This window comes from Halyomorpha halys, unplaced genomic scaffold (genome assembly GCF_000696795.3).
Source record: "Halyomorpha halys isolate HHAL.00 unplaced genomic scaffold, Hhal_1.1 Scaffold27.1, whole genome shotgun sequence".
In the NCBI taxonomy this organism is placed as follows: domain Eukaryota; kingdom Metazoa; phylum Arthropoda; class Insecta; order Hemiptera; family Pentatomidae; genus Halyomorpha; species Halyomorpha halys.
In genome coordinates this window covers 703620-714597 of record NW_027115109.1, presented here as the reverse complement: position 1 = coordinate 714597, position 10978 = coordinate 703620, and the positions used below count along the sequence as shown (strand labels likewise).

Genomic DNA, 10978 nt, shown 5'->3' with positions numbered 1-10978 from the left:
CCTGAAACTCAGGTCGAAACGTCGGCATAAAATAAATAAATATGGTTTTGTTTATTTATGTTGTTCTTTGCTGACTGCACCCCCCGACAAACTTCTCTAATCATTACTTCATCTATAGTTGGATCAGGAGGTATTTCACAGATGTGATGGTAATTAGAGGGGTAGAATTAGGAAGTGACCATATGCTTTTAGTGGCCAATACCTGGGTACTAAAGGAATATAGGGTGAAGCCAAAATCCTATGAGAGGATTGAAGTGAAGAACCTGCAGGATCCTCAGAAGAGTGAAGAATACAGGGAAGAATTGAGGAATTGGCTCCAAGAACTTAATGCCGATGATAACCTAGATAACCTGTGGATCTACATAAAGAGTAGTATACTACAGTCAGCATCCCTAGTATGTGGATTAAAAAGGACATCCACAAAGGGCAAGAGAAAAGAAAAGAAGATGAAAGAAGTCGAAGAAAAGAAGATGGCATGGAAGGATTACTATTGAAACAAAACACCAGAGAAATGGTAGGCAAATGAGGTGGTGCATAATAGAACAAAGGAAGCAGTGAGAAGGGCAAAACAGAAGTCTTGGGAGGAATTCAGGGAAAGGCTGAACCAGGACGATGCAGAGAACATTAAGCATTTTTGGCAGAAGATTAAAGCTTTAAGAGGCCGGAAAAGTCAAGCTATAAGAAATGTGAAAAATGAGCAAGGGGAGATGGTCACAGATGATAAAGCCATTTTAGACGTCTGGTGCAGGCATTACAGGAAGTAATTTTCTGCTGATGGTACTCATCCAATAAACCAGGAAGAACAGTGGAACGATACTGAGTTTGATGAGGTGATAGTAGAAGAGGAGGAAGTCGAAAAGGCTTTTTAAGAATGAAGACAGGTAAAGCTCCGGGTCGAGACAATATAATGGCAGAATTCATTAAGGCTGGTGGTCCAGAGCTAGTGAAGGCTCAACAAGTACAATGCCAAAAAGCTTGGGATGAGAAGATGATCCCAACAGACTGGGAATATAATATCATTATTCCCATCCTCAAGAAAAGGTTTCAGGCAGAATGCTCCAATTATCGCTCTATATGTCTCTCGCCAATAATATACAAATTTTACACGTCTATTCTTGAGGGAAAGTTAAGACCCCTTAGTAGAACATCTCATTGGAAAAGAACAAGCCGGGTTCAGACCAAGGACCATATTTTCTTTCTGCAGAATGTACTCCTGAAATCCTGGGTTAGAAACAAAAGTATGTACATGGCCTTCCTTGATCTCAAAGCAGCTTTTGACTCTGTTCCAAGACAAGAAATATAGGAGGCTCTCAGAGCTAAGAATGTCCCCAGAACATTGGTGGATACTATTAAATCCACTTATCAGAGCTCCACCGAAAAGAAATGGAAATAAATACCAGCAAAAGCAAGATATTACTAGTGGGGAGGCAAGTGGAAGATTTCTATATATATTGTAACGGGGAAGAAATGGAAGTGGTTGCAGATTTCACCTAAGAACTGCAATTGACAGGTCTGGAAAAATAGACTCAGAAATATCAAACAGGATAAAGAAGGCTAATGCAGTTTTTTACCAGATCTGCAATACTGTTATAGGGAAGTGAGAGGTAGGTAGTAATGCCAAGCTCCATATCCACGTCTATATACTTACCGATACTCTTGTATGGAGCTGAAAGCTGGATATTGACGGACTGGAAGGAGAGTAGAGTCACTGCTGTAGAAATGAAGTATCCTCGTCAGGCCAGGAACCTAGCTGCTAATAGAGAATGTTGAAGCTGGTGGCTGAATGCTTCCCTACCCTACTCTGATTAGGCACTATAGGGAGAAGCAAAAGAAAAAAAAATCTCATGTTTTGTTTTCAGTTCTGTTGAAAGCATGAAATTCAGGTTCATACGTCGGCACAAATAAAATAAATTTTATTTATTTGTGTATTATTATTGACCGCACTCCTGACCATTTTCTCAAATGGTTCAAAAATTTGAAGGCTTCTTAGTTGTATTACTATTTTTAAAGAAATTTTACTTTGTTAGTTTTCTGAGAAAATAGAATGAGGATGATCGGGCATTTAATTGAAAAGTATGTGACTATGTAGTTTAAAAAATATATTCTAAATCTAAGATTTTTGGTAGTATCGTAATTATTTTCAATTATGCTGTTCTTTTTCATCAGGGATAGGATTTTTATGTTTTCACATATTTTTACCTGACCATGATATCTGCGATTCCTTACTAACTAAAGATGTTCCAAGACATTTCTGGCCAAAAGAAGCCATTTTTATTTTACATATTTTTAAATATTTGGCCTTTTTTTACATATTTTGTTGTAAATCACATATTTTCTGAAATATTTATTATTTTTAACATATTTTTAGGTATTCTGTTCTGGTTCACATATTTCCTTAAATTATTTGTTCAATTTTAAATACATTTTTCGCTGCAACTACATAAAATTCAAGAGAACGCAAGATACTTAAAGGTGAAATTTTTCATTTATCATAAATAGTGCGTAAAAATTCTATGTCTTCATCTTTGAACACAAATTAAATGCAGTGGCAATAATAAATTTTCACACAGAATTACATCGAGAATTCCTCAGAATCAATTAAAAAGAGCAAGGTTCTTATTCCTGTGGCATTTTCCTAGAATTTGTTTGTTTACTCTTCAATCCATTTCTCTGTTTCTTTCTTTCCTCCTCAGATTCCACAGGCACCAATACTATGTATTTAGATTTGTGCCAAGCATTTGTCAGGGCAGACATTCTGATCTGAAAAATTAGCAATCCAGACTTAAAAACCTTTCTTGAGAAATTCACATACTGAGTAATGCCAAATGAAAGCACTACGAAAAAAATATTTGAAAATTATATACAAGGAGACTTTAACGGAAATTCAGAAAGCAATTTCGGATGGGCCGATTTGGATTTCCGTGGACGAGACTACGGATATGGAAGGGCGTTATATCGCAAACATAATCGTTGGCAGACTAAGTGTTGAGGCACCTTCAAAATCCTATTTGCTAAATTGTGAAATCCTCGAAAAATGTAACCATGAAACGATTGCAAGATTTGTCAACCAATCTATGACTGTTCTTTGGCCTATGGGCATCACTCATGGTAAAGTTTTGTTGTTTTTGTCAGACGCAGTACCTTACATGAATAAAGCTGGATATGCCCTTAAAGTTCTTTATCCTAAGATAGTTCATTTGACCTGCCAGGCACACGCATTTCATGTCCAAATGTAGACAAGCTTGTGTCCACAGTAAAAAAAAAAAAATTTGAAGGCTTCTTAGTCGTATTACTATTTTTAAAGAAACACATCCTGACTTAGCTTTACCACCGGAACATGTGATAACACGATGAGGCACCTGCCTTAATGGAGGCCAATATTATTGTTTAAATTTTGAAAAAAATAAATACATAATATCAAAACTTAATGTTGACGCCACTGCAGTAAAGAAAGCGAACAACTTGTTAACAATTAACTCAATAAAGATTGATTTGGCTTATGTAAGTGCAAACATAGTATTATTTTTATTCAACACAATTACAAAATTAGAAGAAAAGGACCTTCCACTGACGCAAAATCTAAAGACTGTGAACGAAGCAATAGAAAGACTGGAAAATATAGGTGGTGAAAACAGAGAAGTCATAAAGAAAAAAGTACAGGACGTGTTTAAAAAAAATCAGGATATAAAATCATTCAGTCCATTGGAACCATTCTCTTTGGAACAAATGATGACACAGCTGCCCAGGTGATGCAGAATACCAAACTAGATGCAGTGGAAATAGCTTCATTTAAGTATGTCCCTATAACATCAGTAGATGTTGAAAGATCTTTTAGCCAGTAAAAGTCCATTCTGCGGTCAAACCGACGAAGATTTTTATTTGAAAATTTAAAAATGCATTTAATCTGTAATAATTTTGTAACCGACCCTACTGAATAATTGATTTCTTCCAAAGTTTTTTTTTCTTTTTAATAAGGATTATTCTTTATTTCCATTTATAATCCATTTTGATTAATTATTAATCAATTAGTTTAATTACAATTACTTGTTATTGAACAGCTATGTTTTCTCTAAGTTCATTTTTTTGTTCATATTTTAATATAATTTCTTTAAAGTATTATTCATATAATATCTAATAAAAACATATTTATGTAACTTTTTTAAGTTATAAAATTACTAATTAATTAGTAATTTATATTGTTGAATATTACAAAATTTATAAATACATATTATTTACATATTTTTTTAAATATTTGACAATTTATTAGCACATATTTTGGATTTTTTAGCACATAAAAATCCTATCCCTAGTTATAATAAATAACAATTTTAAGATTTTTTTTAGAGATAAACGGTAATTTTAAGAGAAGAAATAAAAAGATAAAAGGTCGTGGGCAAAAGAATCCAAGTGAATTTATTCAGTAAATTTTTCTACTTTGAGGAATGAATGCATATGAATAAATAAAGCATTTGATTTTTGAAATTAAATAATTTGTCTTTACCCCTGGATATGACCTAATTATTCTTCATATCCTAAAACTACTTTCTTCTAAAGCTTTTCAATTTCTACCTAAATATTTAATGTTGTACTTTGCTTCACATATTTCCTGACCCATGGAAATTATCTGTTGTAAAAATAGTAGCCAAACCCAAAAAGCAACTAGAATATCCTTCATCCTACCATCCTATCTATCTTATATTAATTATGAGTAAAATCTTTGAAAATTGTTTCTCTGTTGGCCGTATACCATCCTTGATTCTAGCCACATGAGTCCTGGCCATCAGTTCGGATTTCAAACATCCTACTCCACTACCATGCAATCTCATGTAGCTCTTTATTTTTCCACAAATAAAATCATTCATAAACACCTTAATTATAATTATAAGCCCAAGCCAAATATCAAGCATTCTATACCAAACTCCCTAACCACCCAAGCCCACTGGTTTCTAGCCTTGCTTCTTAAATTCTGCATAATCATTCAAAGCACCTGAAAAGAAGATGGCCTTGAGACCTTCTAGTGTAGAAATGTTATTAGGGTGCCACCAATGTGTAGTTTCTTCACAAATCTTTCATATTTACATGTTCTTACATTATTACATCATTACATGTTTTAAAGAATAAAGAAGAAAAAGCACTGTCTTAATAAAGAAAAATATAATGAAAGTAAACCTAGAACAAAATAGTACAAAAACTGTAACAAAATCTTCAGTCTCTAAAATACCATCAAATTTCACTAATTCAGCCATTATCATCATTATACTTAGTTTAGACACATATATAAGAGAGTTTGTTATTTGTATTGTTATATTACTCAAACTAAATAGAAATAACAGGGTCATTTATTTTGTTTTTTAAATTTATTTATTTATTTAGAAAAGTAAATCCAATACGTCCAACTAAATGATATCTATCGGTTGGAGCCAAAATTAAATACTGAAATGGTAAGCATAAATGAAATATGTGTTAGTTACACTTTTAATTATTAGGGTACTGTGGAGTGCAGTATGAATTGATTTCTAGTGATACAACTAATAATTCAATTAACAAAATACTAAGAATAAAATGAAATGATTGAAAGAACTTATGAAGTGAATAATAATTATACGACTTTATAATTAATAATAATGAGCTAATGAATTCATAATAAGTATGGAGTGAACTCAATTAAAAACAAGAATACAATATAAAATACATGATAAATATAATATTATACAACTTATAATAATATATTCTATATGTAACATGATATCTAATATAAAGAATTTAATAAAAGAAAGATAGAAATTTAATAAAACTAAAGAGCTACAATAAGAGAGAGAGAAATGCTTTATTCATTCATGCTGCCCAAATACATCAGGTTGCTACATTACACACCATACTAATCAATCCGTGATCGGACATATATAAATTACATATTTTTACATGATATAATAAAAAAGAAAGAATAACAATTTTTTTTTCCACAGTTTTCTTTCACAATCAATTCCAGTCTACACACTAAATACAAATATTTCAATTTATTCCTTTCTTTCTTCCTTCCCTTTCCTGTCCCTTCCATTTCACAATTTTTATTTCATTTGATCAACAAATTTACTCTCCCGAATTTCCCCTCTCAGATCCTCCCCAGTGACCCGCTAAACAAATTCACTATTAGACAGCCATGTGAGATCAAATCAGAGAAATTCTAGTCTCAGCAGTAGATCAGTTTACAGTAAAACAAACAAATAAATACATTTTACCAAAACAAAACTAATACATAGATTTAAAGGAAAATATAATAAAAAGTTGGTTAAAAGAAATACTTGATTGGATAAATAAGTAAAAAAATAATAAGTAAATAAAAATAATAAAATAATTTAATGAATAAATAAGTTAAAACACACAAATCGATAGGTCCACCTACTAAAATAAATAAATAAAACAATGAATAATCTATAGCTAATTCCCATGCAGGTGATGATGTATGATCCCCAGGAAGTCCAAAATAATATTTTCCACCGAGATCACAATTTCCCCAATGCTAACACCTAGTCCTTCTAAGAAGCTCCTTGTTTTACCTGGTATTGTTGTGCGAGATCCAAACCAGAGGCCTCTCACGGTGAACTCTCTCTCTAAAGGTTTCGCAGAATTTTTCCTTAAGAAAAGAGATGGATTTTTTACATATTTCCTTTTTTCCCCTTTCCACTCCACCTTCCTGTTCAATGTGATTACTCTCAAATCTTACCGTCAGATCCAAGACCAGAGCCGTGCCTCCGACTTTTGTAAATGTGACAATAACGGATCCGTCAGTGTCAACGCAATAAACCTCCTCGAAGCAGGTGAAGTCTTTTCTTTCAAGGAACTTCATAAATTCTTCTTTGACCCTGTGGTGCTGACGTGTTATAAGGAGGGAGTTGGGGCATTTTCCCAGCACAGGCTGGTGTTTCAGACTCTCTGCCGCATTTGCAACAGAGGGACCCAACTTCTCCTTGCTGTCCACTGGCTCCTGGGACTCCACGCAGGGGTGTGTAGTTGATATTTAGTTTCTACCACTATAATATCTGCCACCTGCAATTGGCCCATTCTTCGAAAGCATTCTCACTCAATGATTGCCGTAGAGCTCTCACACATTAGTATCCCTGATCCACCCCCATTCTATCTGCACATGCCGCGATTTCGGCTTTGTAATAGAATGTAGACTAGAATAGGGCATCCAGAACATTCGACAGTGGCTGGGCAATGGACCAATGCAATGACAGCAGATCTGACCCAGTCCTCGATACCTCCTGGGTGCATACAGCATCGCCAACGAGATTTTAGCGGGACCGATGATGGCCTTGATACTCCTGTGGATATTGGTATCAACGGCCTCCAATATCCCAGATAAAAGAAAGTGACATAAGAGTAAAATTAAAATAAGGACCTAATTATATCTAAATAAATAAATAATATATGTAATTAATCACACACACAGACTAAAATATATAGCTAATTTTAATCATGATGTAATGGATCGAGTTCATTAAGTTATGTTAAGAAAAATTACTGGCAGATATGGTCATTTGATGAGTAAAAATCAGTTATTGAGATTCATAGAAGTAAGAAAGTACCCAGTCAAATATTTTTCTTTTTTAGTTTTTTTTGTGATTCATATATTATAGTATTTCTGATAAACGATTAAACAGATATGGTCCCATATATGTAGTTTAAAGTTAATTTCCCAAATCTATTGTTATAGGGTGGTTCAATAAATTTATTGTTTTTTTTTTAAATATCGGTTTTCTTTTCTAAATAAATTACTATTCTTAAATTTTAGGATAATTTTGTAAAAGTAAAATAGTTCAGGTGGTGAAGTGGCAACAATTTTTAAATTTTCTTTCTTACTGCTATGTGTTATCCTTTTATTGCTGAATGCCAATTCACTCGTTTCATAACACATAGCCCCTCAGATTTGGATGAAATGACATAAATAATTCTATTAATGCCTGATAACACTTTTTCCCTTAACCCCTTTTTTTATAGTGTTAAATTAATGATACAGCTTTAATTTAAAAAGGAATTAGTACTTTATGTTGACTATTAACATAAAATTACTTTTAACTTGAATTTGAATTGAATTTTACTATTTTTTAGATACAAAATGATGCATTCAAGGATGAAACGCAGTGATAATCATAAGCTTATATTACAAGATGTGAATTGTTCTCATAAACAAAAATAGACATAAAAATGAAAATTATTATGCAAAAATATTTTGTTATTCATTGTATTTCGTGAGTTTATTTGAAAAGAAAGATTAAATTATTATAATATGTCATAGTTAATTTTTTTAGACGAATAAGGCTTAAATATTTATGATTTATATATTAAGCTTAAGTTAATAATTATTTACAATTTATAGATAATTTTCTTATTAAATTGAATTATTTTATGTAGTAATTTGCATCTGGATGCATTTGATCAATAAATAGCATGTTTAAATCCATTCTGCCATTATTTAATTTTTTTTTTTTAAATATTAAAATAATTTCCTTTAATATTTGAATTTAAAGCCTGGCAATTGTTCAAGGTCATGAAAAAGAGAGGTCTACTGCCTGCCTCAGTGAGGGTTATTTAAAATAATTTTTTAGTTTGTAAATAAAATATTTTTTTTCCGAAGTTTTTTTCACTTTATATAATGGTAACCAAGATACCATCCTCTTCTCACTTGATAAATTGATCATAAGGGAACCAAGGTATCTGTATCTTTTTTTATAAATATATTTCTCCCGCATTTACTAACCATTTAATGTTAAAAAAAACTTAAGTTTATTAACTCAAGTCAAGTACATTAATTATCTTAAATAATGTAATGCAATCTGTGAAGAACATTTGCATATGTTAATCTAAATTCCAATTATCAAAATTTATATTTAATAATTTGTGGAAAATTATATAAATAAAAAGTGTAGGTAACCCGCCTTTCATGCTGGTGTCACCACTTTAATGCATGTATCAATAGCAATGATAATCAGTGTATTAGTAGAAACAATATTTATTAATTAAGTAACAATGTTTACCACTAAATTACATAACGAAATATCAACAAATATTAAAACCTTTTTTCAGCTAAAAAGCAAGCACATAATTGAATCCTATGGTGGAGAGGTTTCAAATGAGTTTATAACATTTACAATGTAGCCATCACAATCTTACAACTTCAATCATCCTTTAATTATTAATATGATGATGTTTTAGTGCTATGTCCATTTTAATATTGATTCCTTTATCATTATCATAAATAGAAATTGTTTCTTTTGTTAATCACAATCTTTTATGCTCTTAGACCAATTAATCATTTAATTTCAATACAATTCTCCAATATCTATCTTGACTCACTACTAGAAGTTCCACGCAATGGAAAAAATAAACTTAGTTTTTCTATCCAATTAACATTAACTACATTAGTAGATATTTGAAATATCTTTATATTTATCCCCAACAATATTTTCTTAAAACAATAGAAGAAAAGAAAGATTATTAAAATACAAATAGGATAAAAACATAATATAATAACTATAATAGTAATACAACAAAAATGTATAAGTTATTAAAAATACAAAAACTACACATAAGTCTTAAACTTAACTCATAATATACAATAATAAAACAAATACAATACCTAATTTTCATGACTTACAAAGTATGAAGTGAATTTCTCCCTAATTAGAGTGGCATTCTGTGGAGGTCTACATGGAATACATTGCAAGTTTCAGACTGCACTGTATTCATTGTGATTACTCCGCCAGGAGCCTGGCATTATCAGATCGCCATTACTGCCATATATATATCAAATGTTGTTGGTGGAGTGTATCAATTCATGAAACTTATACTTTTTCTTATAAAATTAAGCAGATCTATGCATGTCATGGTAATTTCTGAAACAATTTCGGGATTTAAGTCAATAGGACTTCGGAATACTGATGTCAAAATACCAAATGTGTTTTCCACCACAACCCTGGACCTTGATAAACACCGAATGAATTTTCTTTATGGAGAAGTGATACTATGTTCTCCAGGATAGGGATTCATGACATGGGTTGAAAGCTGCTAAAATTACATATGACATTTGTTCATTATTGATAGATCCAGGAAGTGCACATGGTGAAAAGAGTTATTAAAAACTCCACCATCACTAAGCCTCCCCTGGCTTCTCACTTCAGCAAATATAAATTTATAATTGCTATCTACTAATGCTGAAGGTTTTCTTGTAATTAAAATATTCAGATCCACCATGAGCTGGGTTTACTATCAATATGTTTTCCATCTAGCGAACCCAAACAATGTGGAAATTTGTTCTTTAATCCTTTTTCTATATCCAACCAACATTCCACGGTTGAAGGCATCTGAAATCGTAATGAATTATTACTTTAATTTAATTGGTGGATATTTTTAAATTTAAGTAAATAGGTAGATTCAAATAGCTTCTCTAGACAAAGTTAATTATATTGTATCATATCAAAAAAATGTAATTTATAAATTTATATATGTCCGATCACGGATTGATCAGTATGCTGTGTAATGTAGCAACCCGATGTATTTAGGCAGCATGATTGAATAAATTTCTTTCTCTGTGTGTGATTTTGTGATGATAAATAAAAATGAGCTGTGTTTATGACAGACAAGAACTAATAAGGGTAACACTATTGATGTTTGAAAAAAACAGAAATGTTAAATATTGAGCTTGAGAAGCTCATAAATGAGAGTAATAACTTTTGATTGTGAGGACAATTTTTTTTAATTTCCTCCCTAATTTACTTCTATTCAAATTAAATAATTAAAAATATAAACAAAAATTATACATTTTATATATAAGTACATAAAATGAAATAGTCACATTACATTTATTATGATGTTGAGGTAAAAAACTCTTCCATTTAGTTTTGTTGTAAATATTAATTAATGTGACTAAATGAGAATATTTCAAAAAGAAATAGATGCAGTTAACAAAATGAGGAAC

The 10978-nt window shown here is 31.3% G+C and overlaps 1 long non-coding RNA gene across 1 annotated transcript in view; it reads right to left on the bottom strand.

The window, feature by feature from the left end:
* Positions 1-9128, bottom strand: part of LOC106683387 (uncharacterized) — a 12155-nt gene extending 3027 nt beyond the window's left edge. Inside the window, exon 1 of the long non-coding RNA XR_010844752.1 lies at positions 9078-9128. This is a non-coding gene — a long non-coding RNA (uncharacterized lncRNA). The remainder of the gene's footprint in view (positions 1-9077) is intronic.
* Positions 9129-10978: the final 1850 nt, after the last annotated feature.